The sequence below is a fragment of the Anser anser genome (assembly GCF_964211835.1).
Source record: "Anser anser genome assembly, chromosome: 3".
NCBI lineage: Eukaryota > Metazoa > Chordata > Aves > Anseriformes > Anatidae > Anser > Anser anser.
This window is the reverse complement of record NC_139722.1, coordinates 66,700,840-66,718,437: the sequence shown is the minus strand read 5'-3', so window position 1 is coordinate 66,718,437 and position 17,598 is coordinate 66,700,840. Positions and strand designations below refer to the sequence as shown.

Sequence of the window (17,598 nt, the reverse complement as noted above, 5' to 3'; positions counted from 1 at the left end):
TGTCCTAGTTATTGCCTGAGTTTCTTTGGCCATCGAGCTTTACAGTGACAACCACGGTTTTAATTAAGCACTAATAGCAGATGATTTTAGGAAAAGGCAGATTGTGTGTAGGCTACATCTATTTAGCTAGGAAGAGAGTGGGGAGGGGAGGGGAAGGAGGAGACTGTAGAAACAGTAGGCTAAATCATGACAATGAAGAGTTTCCTGCTGCTGAAGGCCCCCTTGCTGTGATACTACTGCAGGTGAGAAAATAATAGTCTATTACTACCGAGGTAAAAAAAATAAAATCAAAAGATGAAATAAGTTTTCCAAGTTTATACAGAATACAGTAAACAAAATTAACCCAAAGAAAAAAAGCTTTAAAAGCATCTAAATATTCATGATGCCAGAATTTACAGTTGTGTCTGCATTGTACATTTTTATGTTGATATGTGATAAAGTGATTTAAATTATTAAAAAATGAACAGAGCTACACCAGTATTATTTGAAGTATGTAACATATGGTAGTCTGCAGTATCTTCCTTTTTTTTACTTAATACCCAGCATTCATACAGGATATTCATTGAATATTTAATAAACCTGGAGGGTCAGCTCTTGTGAACTCATCTCCATAATCCTTCAGACTATAGGTAGGTAAACAGAAATATTACTGCAGATTATTGTAGCCAGTCACTCGCACAACTAAAACACCGTGCAGGAGGCTTCTTGCTATTTTTCATGTGGCTAAACTTGCAAGGTGTTTTTCAGTTTAGCAGTCATCTTGATGAACGCCATTTAAAGTTCCTTTTTATTACCTAAAGTTTCAGGAATTTTCTGTTGCTAAGCTTTAATTTAACAAAACCAAATCAGTACCTTTGCCAGCTCTTAACTTTATCTTCCAGAGTCCCAGGCAAATTGTACCAAGAGGGTCTTGTTGCTCTCTTGAAGAAGTAGCCTTACATTATGTAGTAAACTAGATATGTCACGTACTTTTTCTCAATCAAGAAAAAAGGTAAATGTATCATTCCAAATTTGTTAATCTTGGAATCTATCTTGGCTGCCTACGTAGGCATCCTGTGAAAGCACTTTCTTGCCTGCTCTTCCTTAAACACTTCCTCTACTGTCTGTTGCAATGACACACAAATGTTAGCGTCTCTGTTATGTTAGCAAATCAGTTGGTACAATCATGGGAAGTACATATTAGCACATATTTAAAGCACGTTTTTAAAAATTAAAAGTGTTTTTTAGTTTACAACTCAGAAAATAAGTTTGTGTGGCAAATACCATGTAACGTAGTTGAGGAGGATGTAAGGTTATAGTTTACGCAATTGTAATGCTTTCCTCAATACACATTTTCAGCCTGAATTTCCCTCCAGGTCTAATGCAGATTACTGGGGAGCTATCTTGATGGTTTGGGGCACGTGCATCAGCTTCTAACATTTTAAGTCCCTTCTGTATGCATAAGGAGAAGCATAATGTGTGGCAGAGGGTGACTCTTTTTGACTATATCCATTCCACAGACCCTTAAACGCTTATCGCTTAGTTTTAGGGTTGTTGACAGGCTGTGTTTCCTGTAGATACCGATTACTGTTAAAAAAATAATAATTCTAAACTGCAGAAAGAACTTACAATGTTATCTGTTAGTCTTAAATTCTCCTTGTTTTTCATTTCATGGTAAATATGCGTGCTGGCAGCGAATGGGGCCGTTTCCCAGGAAAACATGCTGAATGAGACAGCACAACATTGTTCAGTCTCACCATAGTTATCATCTGGGAAGGGAAGATCTGGATGATGCAGTCTTTTGAGTCTTTGATGAGGAGGATAAGCACATGTAGAAATCAGCTGCAGAGGGTCTTTGATGTAGGATATGCATTTTGATCAGACAAATATTTTTTATTTTAGCACAGAAAATTAAAACAAAAGCCATTGTTTCACACTGTCAACAAACCCAGAGGAGAGGTACCTTGAAGTGCCAGAGCTTGTTTTTACTCTGCAAGCACAGAACAGGTGCAAATCACAGAGTGTTAGTAGTAGTCCTTCAAAATGTTCCCTCTGCCTCACTTTTTTAATAAGAAGCAGTCTTCCCAAAACAAAGATAAAATAGACAATTTATTGGGATAAAAGTGATGTTTTTAATATCAACTTCTTTTTGTTGAAAGTGTAAGCAGTTTAAATAAAAGGTGTTGTTTGAGTATGAATACTCAGAAATTCGATAGTGTTACTGTCCAAACCTTTCCTTTGGTTGAATGGTAGGCAGCAAAAGCATTCAGCTTCCTTTGCAGCTAATTTTGCAGAAGGGGTAAGCTGTTAGTGTGCTGTAATAGCATTTTGGAAGACGGAACATGTGGCATTCGGTTTTATTTATACATGCGTTTGTGTGTGTGTTTGTATGCGTGTTTGATCCTTAAAGGAAAAAAAAAATCCAGCTTTTGACTGATCTTTCAGCTTCAGTATTTAGAGTGGCTGTGATGTGCATGGCTGTTTATGGAGAGACGTGGGGGAAATGACCACCCAGCAGATCATGGACAGGTGGTAGGTGATGCGGCACAGACCTAACATTTGGGCACGGTTCATTCAGCTCCTGCTGAGTGCCAGCTTATGCATACAGGAAGTTTCTTCGAACCCAGAGCTGCGGAGAACTCAGGTAGAATAAGAGTGACTGGATGGAGCAGTATCTGCCTGGGTCTGCAGTCGGCACACAAGAATGTATTTAAAAGTTGGAAGCCCTTTCAGTCCCGTTAATCTTATTAGAGCCTAATGATGACATGTAAAATGCTAACAGTACCGATTTATTTTGTGTTGGTTTTAGCTGGAATAGGAGGACAGATTTTAGCAGATGGGACCAGTGCTCCCAGATGGCAGAGAAAATTAGGAGGGATACAAAGATGTGAAAAAGAAAAGAGGATAAAGAATAAGGTGCACAGAGCAGAAATAAGATGTAAAAGGTTTAACCATTGTGAACGACGCCAATACAAACACCAAGGCAATGGACAGATGAAAATACCTGTGCCTGAGTTTTTTAAATCCTGAGATTTAGACGCTCAGTTCTCACCAGAACATTTTAATCCCTCAGTTAGAATGGAAAACCTGAGTCTGAGAGGTTGGTCGTGATGTAAAGATTTAATCCACACCTTGTTGTAGGAGTCTCACGTTGGCATCGGTTGGCGTGGCAGTGTGGAAAGCCGGCGGTACGTGCTCCAGGTGGGCTAAAACCGATGCCTGGCCCTACCTGGGGAAGGAGATGCCGGGCTGTTTTCCAGTCCTGTCCTCTTCCCCTGCCTTTCCCCACGGCTTTTGCTGTCAGCACCGACCTGACCCAAATCCGGCCGGGTGGCAGCAGCTTGGCCCAGCCCGGGAGGGCGATGCCGCCTCTCCCACGCGTCCCGGCCTCTCGGCGGAGGCACCGCCCGCCCGTGGGTGCTGCAGCCATCGGTCAGAGCCTGCAGCCGTCCCCGCGTGGCGTGGCACTGCTGCGGGGCGCCGTGCTGGTGGCAGCCCAGCGGGGCGACATGTCGGGAGGCTCGCGACTCGGGGCGAGGGGAAGGGAGCCGCCGATGCTCCCGCAGCGGGGGAGCTCCAGCCAGAACAGGGCGCTCGTGTTCGGTCGCCGGCTTTAATCCTTCCATTGTGTGTGCTTTTAAGCTGCGTTGTGATGTAATTGGCTTAATCATTACTATTATGTTGCTCCGCGCAAGTTGGGATTGTAATTTGACATATGGAAATAAACGGCGACTGGATTAGCCATTCGCAGGTGTCATTTAAAAGCAGGGGCAGGCGAGAAAGCCTTGCCTATTTTGCAAGGGGGGTGTTGCTGCCGTGCGGAGGCACAATTATCTGCAGCACTGCGTCTGGCGCCGTCTTGAAGTCGGAGCCAGCTTCACCTGGTCGCTTCTGGGGCCGCGCTGCTGGGCTCGAGGAACCAGGACCCTGTTCCCGATGGACGCGCTCGCTGGCGGAGGGATTTTGCGTTTCCTTCGGAGAAGACAAGTACAGGAGGAAAGATTTCTCTTCGACCGGGAAATCCGTGCCATGGAGCCACCATTCTGTTAAAGAAATGCAATAAGGGTGGCATTTCTGACGTGGCTGTGTCAGCGCCGTGGAGCTGTCGGCATTGCTCGTGGAAGTGGCCGGATTTTGGTTCTGTGACGCAGCAGAAAGCGATGACCTCGTCTCCATAATTTAATAACTCTGGAAGTTGTTGAGGGAGGCTGCGCCTAAGTCTTTGCAAATATCTGCTGCCGGGATGCATTTTGTTAGTGCTTTCTCTCTGACACAGGATATACAATTTTAAGAATCACGTGTGCTCAGGACTGAAACCTCTTCTTTGCTCCCAACCATGCTACTTTTACTTGAGTTCACTAAGCTTTCATTTTTTATTTTCTTCTTTCCCCCACCTTGCAAACGATGCTGTATTGCAATACTCAGCACATCACAGTGCATCTTCTGTAGCCTGCTTATTCTCGCAGCCCCAGCTACCAGAAGTTCAAATCCTGAGGGGAAATTCAGCTGCGCGGTGTAGCTACGTGTCAGCTTCCTGGTTTGAAGCGTAGGACACCAAAGAGAATACATTTAAGTGGCTGACTGTGAGTTATGACTGTGCAAATCTAGAAGGAAACTGTTGTTCTAACGGTATCCATAATACGGAAGCCTTGAGCTGCGAGATGGAGTAGAGATGCCATTTGAGAAAACTGAGAAAATGTGTTCTCGAGAGATTTTCGTGTTTGTTAATTTCTCTGTTCTTATTTTCGGAGATTTGTACTAGATCGATTGGCACAAAATAGCACTTAATTCTTGGAAAGAAGGAGAAAAGAAGCTATTCAAGGAGAAGAAAAAGTAGGCATAAAAATTGTTTTCTTTTTAATGCTTGCCTTGTTTAAGACAGCTTTCTTTTGTTGAAGTCTCTAAGCAGCCTCTGCTTCTGCCATCTGGTGGTTGCTTGTAAAAGTTGCATCTTCAAAGCCAAATTAAATTGTTTTAAAGCCAATTAATCCTTTTCAGAAGAGGATGTTTTCAAGTGTCTGAATTATCTCTGTCTTGATATGTTGACACTTGGAGTGTCTATGTGTGTGTTTAGTATATAGGAAAATACAGAGAAATGAGCCCTCATTTACATCTGTCTGTGCACTGTTGACTTAGGTAGGAATCCGGGGCTTGTAAATAAGTTTTTGGATTTGTTTCAGCTCAGAAAGAATAGATGTTCATACTAGCCTCCAGTAACTTCTGTTTCGCTGCTCAGAGCAAAATTAGGATTACATGTTTCACCAGTTCTGTAGCTTCTGTCTTCTTTGTGGAGTTGTGTTATCCGAGGTGTTCAGAGATGGCTAAAAGGATTTCCCAGCCTTCTTTCTTTGAGCCATTTTAAAGCTGTGTTTTAGGATTGCTGAAGCCTTCTGAGTACCCTTTGTGCCGGCCGATTTCTAGGAGGAGAGAAGGGCACCTTAGCGGGGAGCACGGTGCTCTTTGGACGCGCTCTGTTAGGATTCTCAGCGGGGCTCAGGGACCCCTTGCAGATGTGCCGAAGCAGTTTGCAATAGTCACGGCTAAGTGAGCAGCAGTGACTTCAGCATGTTTCTGCCTGGACCTACGCATATCACTGCTGGGGTATTCAGGGCAACCCGAGAAAACTCGGGGCTGAGTGATGGCGGTCGTGTTCTGGAAACTTCACCTGCATAATCAGTAGTTCCAACATAATCAGTAGTTCCTAATGTTTGGGAATTTCAGCCTCAGGAATTTTTTTTTCCAACTCGCTCTATAGAAGTGAAGTGGCAATAGCAAAAGATTGGGCAGATGGAGAGGAACGTAGAGCTCTCGGTCCTGTAACCGTGGTCCGGCTTCATCCAGGGCTGTAGAGGAAGGAGTGTGCGCAGCCACCTTGCGTGGAGGATGGAGTCAGAGCAAGAGTCTGGTACCCCATCAAAATCCTCTCCAGACAGCTCCTGTGTGTTGTAGTGCCCTGCTCCTCACAGACATCCCCACCTCCAGTGTGTGGAGGATTTTAAAGCTCTATTGGAGGATACGGAAAAAAGTGAGGTTTTACTGGCTCATCACGCAGTGGTGGTGGATCTGGACAACTGCAAAACAACCTTGCACGAGGAAGAGAAGATGAAACGATACACAGTAGAGGAAAGAAAGCCACGTTAGCTGGGAACCCACAAATGTGGCAATGTGCAGCGGATAAACGGCACAGCAGCAGCTGGCTCTTCGCTCCCTGCGCTCTCCCTCCCAGTCAGTGACGCTGGCTGTGCACGCACCCCCACACTGCAGTCTCAGGGAAGTCGAGGCAAGGCTTTAGGGAGGAATTGCCTCCTGTGGCAGTGTCCCCACGAGGGGACAGCATGCTGGGCTTTTTCCTAGATATATTCCCTTGTTTCTTCTGCTAGACATCTCTCCAGTGACCCAAAATACTGATAAATATATGCTTAACGCTCCTTTTCAGTGTGAAGCAGCTACTGATGCTTGCAGAATAAATACTGGCGGCCTCGGGGTTAGGCTTGGGCAGCTGGCATGGGGATGTGGAAGTGCTTTGCTTTCCAAAAGCTCCTCTGAGCGCGCTGTGGAGGGCTGGTGTGAGCAGAGCTGGTGAGCATCACCCCCGTCTCCGAGTCCTCAAAACTTGCTGTTGTGTGGTTTGCCATCAGCTGGGAACTAGCGCTTAAAAATAAATAAATAAATAAACTGCTGGCTTTCTTCCTGTACCATCTCCACTTTAAGAATAGGAACATGATGAGCAGCCATGGCCAACAGTGCTGCATAGTTTGTATTACCAAGATGTGGCTGGGGCCACGCGTGGCTTTTTGATGGAAGCTGAAAGCTGCCACTGCCCTTCGGAGAGTCCGAGGGGTCAGCCACTGGCACGCAGCTTTCCTAAACACACGTGTATGCGTCTTGGGACATAGCTCAGATTTTCCTGAAGCGACGTCTGCAACTATTTATGCCTTTCTGATGACGTGTATCCCCCTTCCGTCAGTATTTCTGCTGCGTTTCTGCGCTGACTTAAGCTGACGCTCTGTTTGAACGTGCTGCTGCAGCCCCTGGCCAGCCAGCGCTCGTGGCAGCGCCGGCTCGTGCCTCCGTCCGCCTCCTTCGGTCCTGTCTCGACGAGCTGCTCTGCGACGTGCACGGGGGGTTAGCCCTTTTCCAGGCTCTGTAGAAACGCCCCAAAAGCACAGCCTTTGATGCACTTCTCCTGACGGGAGCGGACGTCAGCTTGAGGATCTGACTGAACCCACCATTTCACATCAGTCCCTACAGCGCAGCAATGAGAATTACCAACAACAAAAAAAGGGGGAAGGGGGATTTATTTTCTCAGTCTTTCCTCTGTTACTCTACACTTCTCATCGGTGGGGTGCTGAGAGCTCGCAGCCCCACGTTCCTCTCCTAGTTTGCCAGTATTTAGCTCAGCTTTCCCTTCCTGGTAGTTTGCAGCCAACCTGCAGGCTGTTAAATTGTAACCAGGATGCTGTCAGTGCAATAGCGCGGGCCCTTTGCAGTCCTGTGTGGCCCGTTTGATTTATACGGCTGTTTTGAACTTTGAGGGAATATCAGATTTACCCAGAACTCATCTGACAACTGGAACGCGGTGCTTGCTTGTAAATACCTGCAAATTTTAAATAAATGTTTAGGCAGGTGGTCTCTTTGTTTGGGGGTGGGAAGAGGGCAGGACAGAGCGCTTGCAAATACCTTGCTGTTCTTTCTTGATTAGGAGAGCGGGTTAGACCAGATTTCTTTTTTCTTCTGCAAATGTCTCCCTGACTGCATAACTGGTGCGACCAGAACTGCTGCCCGGAGCAAGGAACCCCACCTTCGTGCAGGAAGCCTGCTCCTGTTGGTATTGCGACTAAAAACCACGACAACAAAGAAACCGCAACTTTTTTAATTTCCCTGCTGTTCATTCTTTTGTTTTTTTGGACGGTATTTCTTTTCAACAGCACGAAACGGGAATTCACATATAGAAGGGTTCAGATTTTGTGCGATGTGGCTGCTTACGCTGATTGCATAGTCAGCTTGTTAAAACTAATACCAGGTTTGAAGAGCAGAAATTGCAGAGAGGAACGTGAGAAAGTTGTTGGGTAGACAGATGTGATTTAGGATTTAATTTCCCTTTTTTCTGAGATGAGGTCAGGTGCATATCATGCTTCAGAACTGTACTGTGTGTGGAAAAAGTACTGGTGACATGCCATGGATTTCACAGAGGACGAAACAGTGACAATACTGCATAAGCTTGAGTTTCAGCTGAACATACATTTCCTTTGCAAAAAGATCATTTAGTAACTTCGAAGCTTCAATTATTCCATTTTTTTTTTTGGTTGGTTTTGGTTTGGCTTTGTTTTTTAAGAAATTCTTCGTGTGAGGCAGGGTTTTCTAGCGAATGAGGGATTTTGATGAATAATTGTATTGGGTTCGAATGACACTGGGAGATCTTGTTTTTCAAGGTCATTTCTTCGGTTTTCTTGGTGAGCGGTGAATTATATTGGATTGTAATAATGTATTTTCGTTATATAGGAGGATCAAAATTACACACGGTTCAGGCATAATTTCCATACTATTGCAATACTTTTAATTGCTTACTATATGCATGTAACCAGTTGTGATACATTTCTAGTGTAATAATCTGTGTGTTTTGCAATTCTACTACAGAATCCTTGATGCTACCTGAAACAGAAAGCAGACAGATTTACAGTCTCTGTGGTAAAACTTGCCTTAACATTTTAATCTGGAGCACAATAAGCATCATCCCTGCCGTTCAATTTAATGTGACTCTGTTTTCATTCCACCAGCTGATTCCCCCCCCACCCCTTTATCAAGATCTATTTGAATCTTCCCGAGCCTTCTGTGAAACTTCTCGCAGTATTATTCCTCGTGTCAGAACAGATGAACTGATTACCCCGTAAATGTAACCTATATCTAGAGTGGTTTTACAACTCTAATCCTTGTGCAAGGGCTGTGCTCCGGTGGAGGGATGTACGCCTCGGAAACACTTGTGAGAACAGAGTCAGAATATGTACTAATTTAAAAATTAATAAAGGTATTTTGAGAAATGTCTAAATGCTGTTTATGAAGGCAAGCAATGAAGTGAATCGTGTGGAACTGGCTTTTGTAGCAGCTAAGTGACTAAATATCATTATAGCACATATGATTGCATGCAAAAGCTTTACAGTAATGTAGCTATGGGTGTTTATATGGTTATTAACTCTTAGTTTTTAACTGTAGTGTGTGCAGAATGCTGCCAAGGTCACAGTTGTTAAGCTGCCCCAAGTACTGCTGAGGAAGGAATTATGTTAGCTAAAGCTTTTTTTTTTTTTAAGTAAAATCTTTTTTTTTTTTAACCAATAATGTTGTGGAAGAGGATCTTGAAGGAGAAATTTGGGGACACCGTGCTTGGAAATGGCATGAAATCCAGGAAATTAAGAAGCATTAGAACTGATATCTTTGGTGGAATAAATGTTGCAGACAGTCATGATACTCTTAGGATCCTGTGTGCTGCCAGGCTTAGTTATGCAAAGGTTTGAAAGTGAGAAGAAGTTTAAACTTGATACAGTGAGCAAGGGGAAAGCTAATGGAGCACATTAAAAATGCAAGCTGACCTAGATATGCTGTTGAATGGTACCATGTGGCGTGCAGCTTTATATGGCAGGCTACAGTGTCTTGTTCACCAGAATAAAGGTAAAACAGCTGAAAATATGGCACTGGTTACAAATCCAACAACAAGATTTAAGAATTGGGCCATTCCATTCTGGTTTGTAGGTGATGTTAAGAAAAACACCACTATTAGAGCTTTTTACTATGAAAGCAGCTATTGATTTCTGTTAAGTGTATGCAATGTGTGTTTAAAAAAAAACTACAGAAATTACTTCTGGGGAATGATTAATGTGCATGCCCCATAGCCACAAGTGTGTCTACTTTCTGTTCAATCTAAACTACACGTACACAGAGCCCCGAAAGATGTAAGAAAAATTAGTATTATGTTGAGTTGGTTGATGGGAGCTAAATATTGAAATTCTTTCTTTCTGGAATGTGATGATATAGGAAAGGGTAGCAGAATCTGGCCATTAATTTTATGGTACTTTTAATTTCAGATTAACTTTGAAGAACTATTTGAAGAGATGTCAAAGTATCAGAAAATGTTAATATGATATTATTTTTTCAGATAATGGATATTAAAATAGCTTTTAGCTGCTCTTTGAAACTTGATGGAAAATAATTCCTTTTGGTATTTAGACAGTTTCAACTTCAAATGATTATCTTAGCTTATTGATAAATAGCAAAAAAAAAAAAAAGCTTACAGAGAAAGGGTTGACCTTCTTTCTCACTCCCCCTTGCACCTCCCTCAGCCTCCACTGAAGCTGTATGAATGCCAGTATATATGATTGGGATATTACATATTTTTATAGGACTAGGAGGTTTAAAATGTGTGTTTTTTTTCTCTAGGTCTGTAAGTTATAATGTGTTTTCAGTTGGAACAATAATAATAAAAAAGGCTTGCATGTACCTGTGATGCATTTGATTCCTCCCTGCGGTGACTCATTGTGGATCTCTCTTACAGCTAAGTGCTTGTTCCTTGTGATCAGAGGAAAATGCTACACACCTTCTGCTTCGTGCCTATTAAATTCAAGCTTCTATTGTAGGCAGCATTACACAGCTATCTTTGAGAATTAAAGGGGAAAAAATCAAGAACAGTAGCTGAATTGAAAATTTCAAAAGCCACTTTGTTCCCCCTCAACCCTAATGTCGATTCTTAATGCATTTCTGTTTTCATGCTTTCCTCTTCCAAATTTACAAATTTTTCTTCCTTCCTGTTCAGAGCAACTGTTTTTGGTACCCTATTGAAATTAGTGAACATAACGGTGATTGTTTTTTTCCTCTCCAAATGAACTTAAATGATGGATACCAACCTTTTTAATCTCATCATATTAAGCAGAACATACAGTTCCTATATCCAGACCAGTATTTTGAGTTGAAGAGGGGACTGTTTTCTCCTTTTTGTTACCTTTTCCCCCCTCACCTTTTCATTCCCTTAGGGAATGGTCTGGAGAACAAAGTGTCCGTGTTCCTTGAAATAGAAATAGAATGATCCATTCATAATTTAGTGATCTATTTCTGTTTGGCGAAGTTAAGCGCATGCTTAACTTCAGGTCTGTGATTAAATCTCAATGACTTCAGTACGACTTAAATGCTTTGCAAAACTGTGGCTTTTATTCCCATCTCACCATCCTACCATTGCTTCTGTCTCATTGCTCTTCTTTTTTCTTTTTTTTTTTTCTCCTCTTCTGCTGCGCTGCAAGTTGACTGTGCTTAGTGTCAGCAGTTTATGTTCTGCATGTTTAATGAAGGCCATGGCTCAGCTCAGCATAGTCCTTCCCCTTACACTAACAGAATTTTGATAAATGAGATTTCCTCGTGTGGAGAGCTGAGAATGGGCTTTGACGGGAAAAGGCAGGGCATGAAATCAGCAGGTGTCAGGGTGTGCAAATTATGGCCATTTAAAAACAAAAACAAAATAAAGAGCTTGCTATGACCAACCATCTTAAAAATGTGTATCTTCCAGTGAAGCACAAAAAAAGATTTACCAATATACTAGCAAAGCAAAAGCAAATTCAGTAAGTGATAATCTGAATCAACATATTTCTACCTTCCTTTTTGCTCCATATTCCCCATGCCTGCCACTGTAATAGTCAGAGTATGCTATACAGGCAATTGGATGGCAGTAATCATTGCTGAATTTAGCACATGGAAATACATTTCAGTTGTGTTTTATATCCTGTGCTGATCTAAACTATTAGAAATTCTCTATTTTATGCCCACTCAAACTGTTGATTGTGGTAGAATAACATCTAGTTGCACAGATGAAAGAAACTGCCAGCAGATATTGCTAGAAACCTTTTCAACTAAGGTACATTCCTGTGGTCCTTCTCCCTTTTTCAATTCTGTTTTCATTTTTCTGATACTGCTTACTACATCCTCCCTCTATGCCCCCCCCCCAGCTCTTTCAGTCTTTCTCCTTCATGCAGATTTAGCTTGTTCCGTGACCGATCTCCTATTCAGAGTATATTGCTGTGTAATTTGAAAAAACAATCTTTTAGCCTGCTTGCATGTGCCAGTGGAGTTATTGGATTGTTCAAATAATGCAGACCTCTTCAATTGAGATTATAATCTGACACAAGTGATTGAAGGCTGGAAATGGATACTGCGGCCCTAAAACTGGAGCTATTTTATTACCTTATGTAACGTTTCATAAAGGTTTCTGTGACTGGAATGAATTAGGAATGAATTGTTTTTATTGGAGAGATGAAGAGAAAGGACAGTTCGTATGGTTATAATAATTAATAAATAACACAGTTAATTACTGTGCTGGCTCTCCAGTATGTTCAGAGATTAATTTAAATCAATTTGTGCTTGTTTCTATTAAAATACTCAAAAATGTATTTTTACGCAAATATATGTGAACGTACATCCTCAGAGCTGTGTATTTTTATATATGTATCTATGTATACTTTTATTTCCTGTGTATTTATATTTAGTTGTTTAGTTTCTCTTTCTTGGCAGGCTCTTTGAATGGATTGAAGGCAGGGGGATAATTGCCGATCCCACAGCATTTTCTGTGCCGGTTCATGCCGTAGCTGTGCACTGAGTCCTCCCGTAAGGAGTTTCAGAGCAGCACAGAGGAGGCCTCGGCACAGCCTGGGTGTGAGGTGGTTGCTCGGTGCTCCAGCACCGCTGGGCCTTGGCACGCTTGGTTTCGTGGCTTTCCTGGTTTTGGTGCTGAAACAGAGGGGTACAAAGCGGTACGAGCGGCATTATCGTCAGGCACACATGTACATGGCATGGCACCGGTCCGGCTGGTGTTTCAGGCCCCTCTGGGTGTGCAGGGCTGTGCGATTTGTGAACGACTCACCCTGCTAGCTTTAGTGGGAGTTGGTGCCATTTGAAGTCACCGGTGTACTGCTGGGGCTGGCTCCGATCACCCTTTTCTGCGACACCTCATGGTAGCCGAAGATGGCCCCCGGGCTTGGTGGGACCCTCGGCAGAAGGCAGCTGTGCTTGCCTCGTGCCTGAGGCGAGGTGGCCACATGCCCTGCGGTGGGAGCAGCTCCATCTGCAGGGCCCGTCCTTACTGAAATTGTGGTAAAATGGCTTTCCTACACCACAGGCCTGATTTCTGTGGGATTGTGAGCCGGGACTTGAACACACACAACAAAATCTTCAGTCCAGCAGAGGGTTGCTTCAGAAGGGTGTAATGCATTCCTTCTGCAGCTATTCCTAGAATATTAGATGACCTTGCGCTATAATTACGAGTAATTAAGAACAACCGTTTGTATGTTGTCATCTGGTTCCCTTTTTTTTTTCTGCTGCACCTACAGCCACAGCTCCTCTGTGGTGATGCTGACGGTGATCCCATGGTGTTGTACCACACGCGGGGCAGGGTCGGCAGCTGGGTGAGGGTGAGGGTCCTCGGGCCCTGCCGAGGCGGCCTTGTCACGGACATTTGGTGAATGCAAGCAGAGGGGAATTTTTCTGACTTTCTTACGTCCTTAGCTGGCTGCTGTTTCACTCGGTTTTGTAGGCTTCAATGATTTTTGTCTGATGACTAGCTAGTGTACCTAGCTCGTGTTGTCCTTGCTTTGGGCCTCCAGTTTCCTCTTTTCAAACAGAGCCTCAAAGCAGTGTGCTCCAGCTTGGCACTAAATATGTGACCCTAAATATGAGGCCCTAATCCCCTCAGTTGGAGGGACTTTTCAAATGTAGAAAGTTATGGGGAGACAGAAGTCTCTTCAGATGTGGGGGCTGTGGCATGCAAAATTTGAAAAGGACTTTTGGTGAGGCCCAGATAATTGCTATACTTACTAGAGAAGAAAGGTTAGCATTCTGTTTTTTCCTATTGGCACATATTTAAGGTTAAAAGAAAAAAAAAGCCTCTGAGATCAGTACAGATTTCCAGATCTTTCTCCTGGTTAAAATTGTCTCTTCTTATTTTAGTCTTGCACTTCCAATTTTGCTCTGCAAAGTTATTTGAGTTCAGCGTGTTCTAATTTAGAAGTGAAAGATGGTTTTTGCTACACTGAAATATGTGTGGTCATCTGAGTGCAGTCTCCTTGCATACTTCAGCAGACTTGGATTGTCTCACCCAGGGCTTGCTGCCCTTAAGGCTCATCTCTTTTCCGTGTTTTGGTACGGAGATGAAAGGAGCAGAGAAGGGCTGGTGTTGGGTGCAAGCTTCTTGTCGTGATCTTTCATTTATGCCCATATCTAGATGTAGAATATCTTACGCCTAAATATTTTAGTAACTTAAAGGAAGGAGATGTGAAATAATATGTTTTTTTCTAAATGTAATTTTCCAAATGCCAACAAGCTCAGTACATTCTGGGACACGTAACCTCAAAGCGCAGAGAGTTTAAGTGAGCCACTCATCCATTTAAACTGATCAAACACCAGTCAGTAGATTGAAGTGTACATATTTGCATACGTACGCTCGTATGTGATACTTGGTCTAAAAGAGGGTGGATTTGCTTTGCTGGAAAGACATCCAGTAAAAGCAAAATATGACCGTTTTGACATCTGGGCTAATCAATTTAAGAGCAGGTTGCCTTCTGTAATTGTTTTTGACCCTTTGTCATTCTATTAATAAAGAAATAATTTTAAAGGGTTGTTTCTATCATTGTTTTTTCCCCTTTGTTTTTTTTTTTTTAATGGTACCCCAAAATAACAAGAAGTAGTTTGTCTATTTGCATTTCAAAGTCACAGCTCCCCAGCTGTACGCTAAAGTTTGTGCAATGAAATGTACATGGAGAAGCTAAGTTGGTTTTCTGTTAATTTTCTGACTTCTTTATGCATATACTCTCAATTCTTATGCGTTCACTGAGAAGATCTTGCAAAAGACTTATGTATATAAAGTTCTGCCTGCCTAGCTGTTGAGCTGTATGTGTACAAGCTGAAGCAACAAAACCAAAGACTTTCTGTACCTTGGGTCCATTTTGTACCTACTGGTGCTTGTCTCAGTCCCAAAGCTGGCATGTGCTATTGTTGGAGCAAAGAAGAAAAGTTCTTGGTTTTGAGTCATTCTGCAACAACAGAAAGACAGCTTTTTTTTTTTTTTTTTAATTCATTTTTAAGTGCAGTTTGAAGGTTAGTTTGACATTTGAAGTATATTCAAAATCTGCACATAGGATTTCTGGGATTCAAAAATGCTTCACTTTCTAATTATTATTTATATTTCTCTAGTACATCGCCATCAAGGAATTACTATTAAAGGGATTAAAAATGGTTTATATTCTTAAATAAATACGATGTTGCAAATCAGAAAGCAAGCAATATTTCAGAGGAGAAGCGGTTTTAAAAGGGACCTACGTTAGCATTTTTTGTTCTGTAGTTGTATATCATCTTCACTAAAAAAAATACTTGTTAATATCTAGAACCAGTTTGCAAGGAAATTGTAAAGTAGCTCATGTGATGAGTAGAGGTCTGATTCCAAACTGTTATCCTGACATTCTCTGGGCTTTGGAATGTTTTTCAGAGAGGTGGCCACGAACAGTTTTTAACGATTCCATCCAGAGAAAGTATTTGTTGTGACTGTTCCTTGAATTCAGTTACTTTATTGATTTTCCTAATTTCTTTAACATTGTTTATAAAAGAAAACAGAAATTTTGCTAACCTTGCTTTAAGAAGATGTAGGTTACTTAATAATATGGATTTTGAAAGTCCTAGATAACCAAAGATTAGATCATTTCCTTGATAGCATATGTATACTAAATGAAAGAACCACATGTGCCTGCTTTGCCCTTTCATTCATGCACAAATAGGGGATGACAAGAGCTACATGTAGAATGGGCTACAAAGAGACCTCAAAATAACTATATTTTCCCTTTTGATGGCAAATGCTGTTACTTTTGAGGCAGTTGTATCCCCATGTCATTGGTGTGGCTGTGGTGAAAGAGCCGTGGAAAAAATGAGGCATTTTTTTCTGGTAACAGTAGAAGACTGCTAGCAGAGAAATCTTCTAAATTGCAAGAGGTTCCTGTTGTTTCCAACCTTCCTCTCATGTTGTTGGAGGATTTGGGGACATGAATGCATATTTTCCCTGCCTCCCCCCAAGAAAGAAGGAGCAGGAACATTTGTTAAATTCACAGTGGGAAAACAAAATCCTAGTGAATGAATTTGTGCTCCCAGCATTGTCTCACTGGTTCTGTTTCACTCTGGAAAAGTAGTGGCTGAGTGTTGCTTTGACATTACATCTACACAATTTATCAAAGCTTATGGGATTTTTGCTTGGGTTACAGAAGGCTCATTAGTCATCAAGTCAATTGAACATAGGTCATAATTATTACACTATTAGAGCATTCTTGAAAAAGATAAATAAGCACTAGCGTTGTAAGATCTGTTGGAAGAAAAGGAAGAAAAGTATTTTGAGAAAAATTGCGGTATTTTAACATTTCTCAGGTCTACAAAACAAATGCAAACCTGACTTTCAAATGAATTATAGCACTACAATGATCATAAAAGTTCAGTGATAAAGGGATACTGCTGCCTCCCTTGCTAAACAGAAGCCAGTGCAGTTGAGAAGGAAGGGACTGTATTTATTCTGTTCCTCTAGGACCATCCGTAGAGAGGATGCGAAGAATTTGCACCCAGGAGAGAATTGCTCTGCTACCAGCACCTTTGCAAATCCACACACGTCAGCAGTCATTAAATTCTAGTTGGAGTCATAGGTTATGGTTCTCTACTAAAGTCTTCCACCTAAGAACACATCTTCCCATCAGCCTGTGGATTTATCTTGCGTGCCTTTTCTGCAGACCAGTCTTTTGCACTCAAACGCCACAGTGATGTCTACTACCAGCAGAATGGTGTTCAGAGAAGCAAAGACTAATTTACAGAATTCCTTGTCATTGCTGTAGAGCTGAGATGGGTGATGCACTCTATTTTACTCATATTTTTTTCCCCCAAGCTTGCTTCTCTGACTACAGTGCTGTATAGCTTATGTCTCTGTGTTTTTATAGTTTGGCAGACAAGCATTGTCCAAAAGTACGAGAATGTATCTCATAATGTGCAAGGCAGCTGCAGCATGTCACATTTGCACTTTTTAAACCTCAACACAGAAATCCCCTTGCTGGATAGAAATTTGCATGCAGCTTGAAGGCATTAAAGTACTGCGTCTCTAGGAAGTCTTCGTGGAACGTGATCCATTTGTTGCTTACAGAATCACGGTCTTGGATGAAAGGAAATGTTGTTTCTGAAGTTCGGTTGTTGGTTGTTCCAAATAACGTAGATCAGGAAATTTCTTTTTAAGCAGTTTTTCATTCTAGATGTTGCTGGAGGGATTTCTATGGTGTGTTCTCTGTCCATCTGAGGTTCCGGGATCTTGTCTTAACAGCTACTGTTTCCAAAATCTTTCCTATTCCAGAGCCTTTCCTTGCCCGTGGTTTTGGATTTCGTTACGAGATGAATTATCCGTTTCTCAAAAATAGGAAATATGATCCGTGCCTGGAAACACCATTAAGTAGGTGACACACAGAGCTTAGACTAACATTTTGATGACACCACCGTGTGATGAGCCTCCTTTTGGTTTGCTTCTTCTGGTCGGCTGAGATCAGCCAGGGTGTAACACAGCGTTGTAGAACGCTCTGGGGT

General features: G+C 42.2%; 1 protein-coding gene across 6 annotated transcripts in view; it reads left to right on the top strand.

Moving 5' to 3' along the window:
• Positions 1-17,598, top strand: part of ARID1B (AT-rich interaction domain 1B) — a 327,483-nt gene that overhangs the window by 181,015 nt on the left and 128,870 nt on the right. The gene's annotated exons all lie outside the window — the stretch shown is intronic.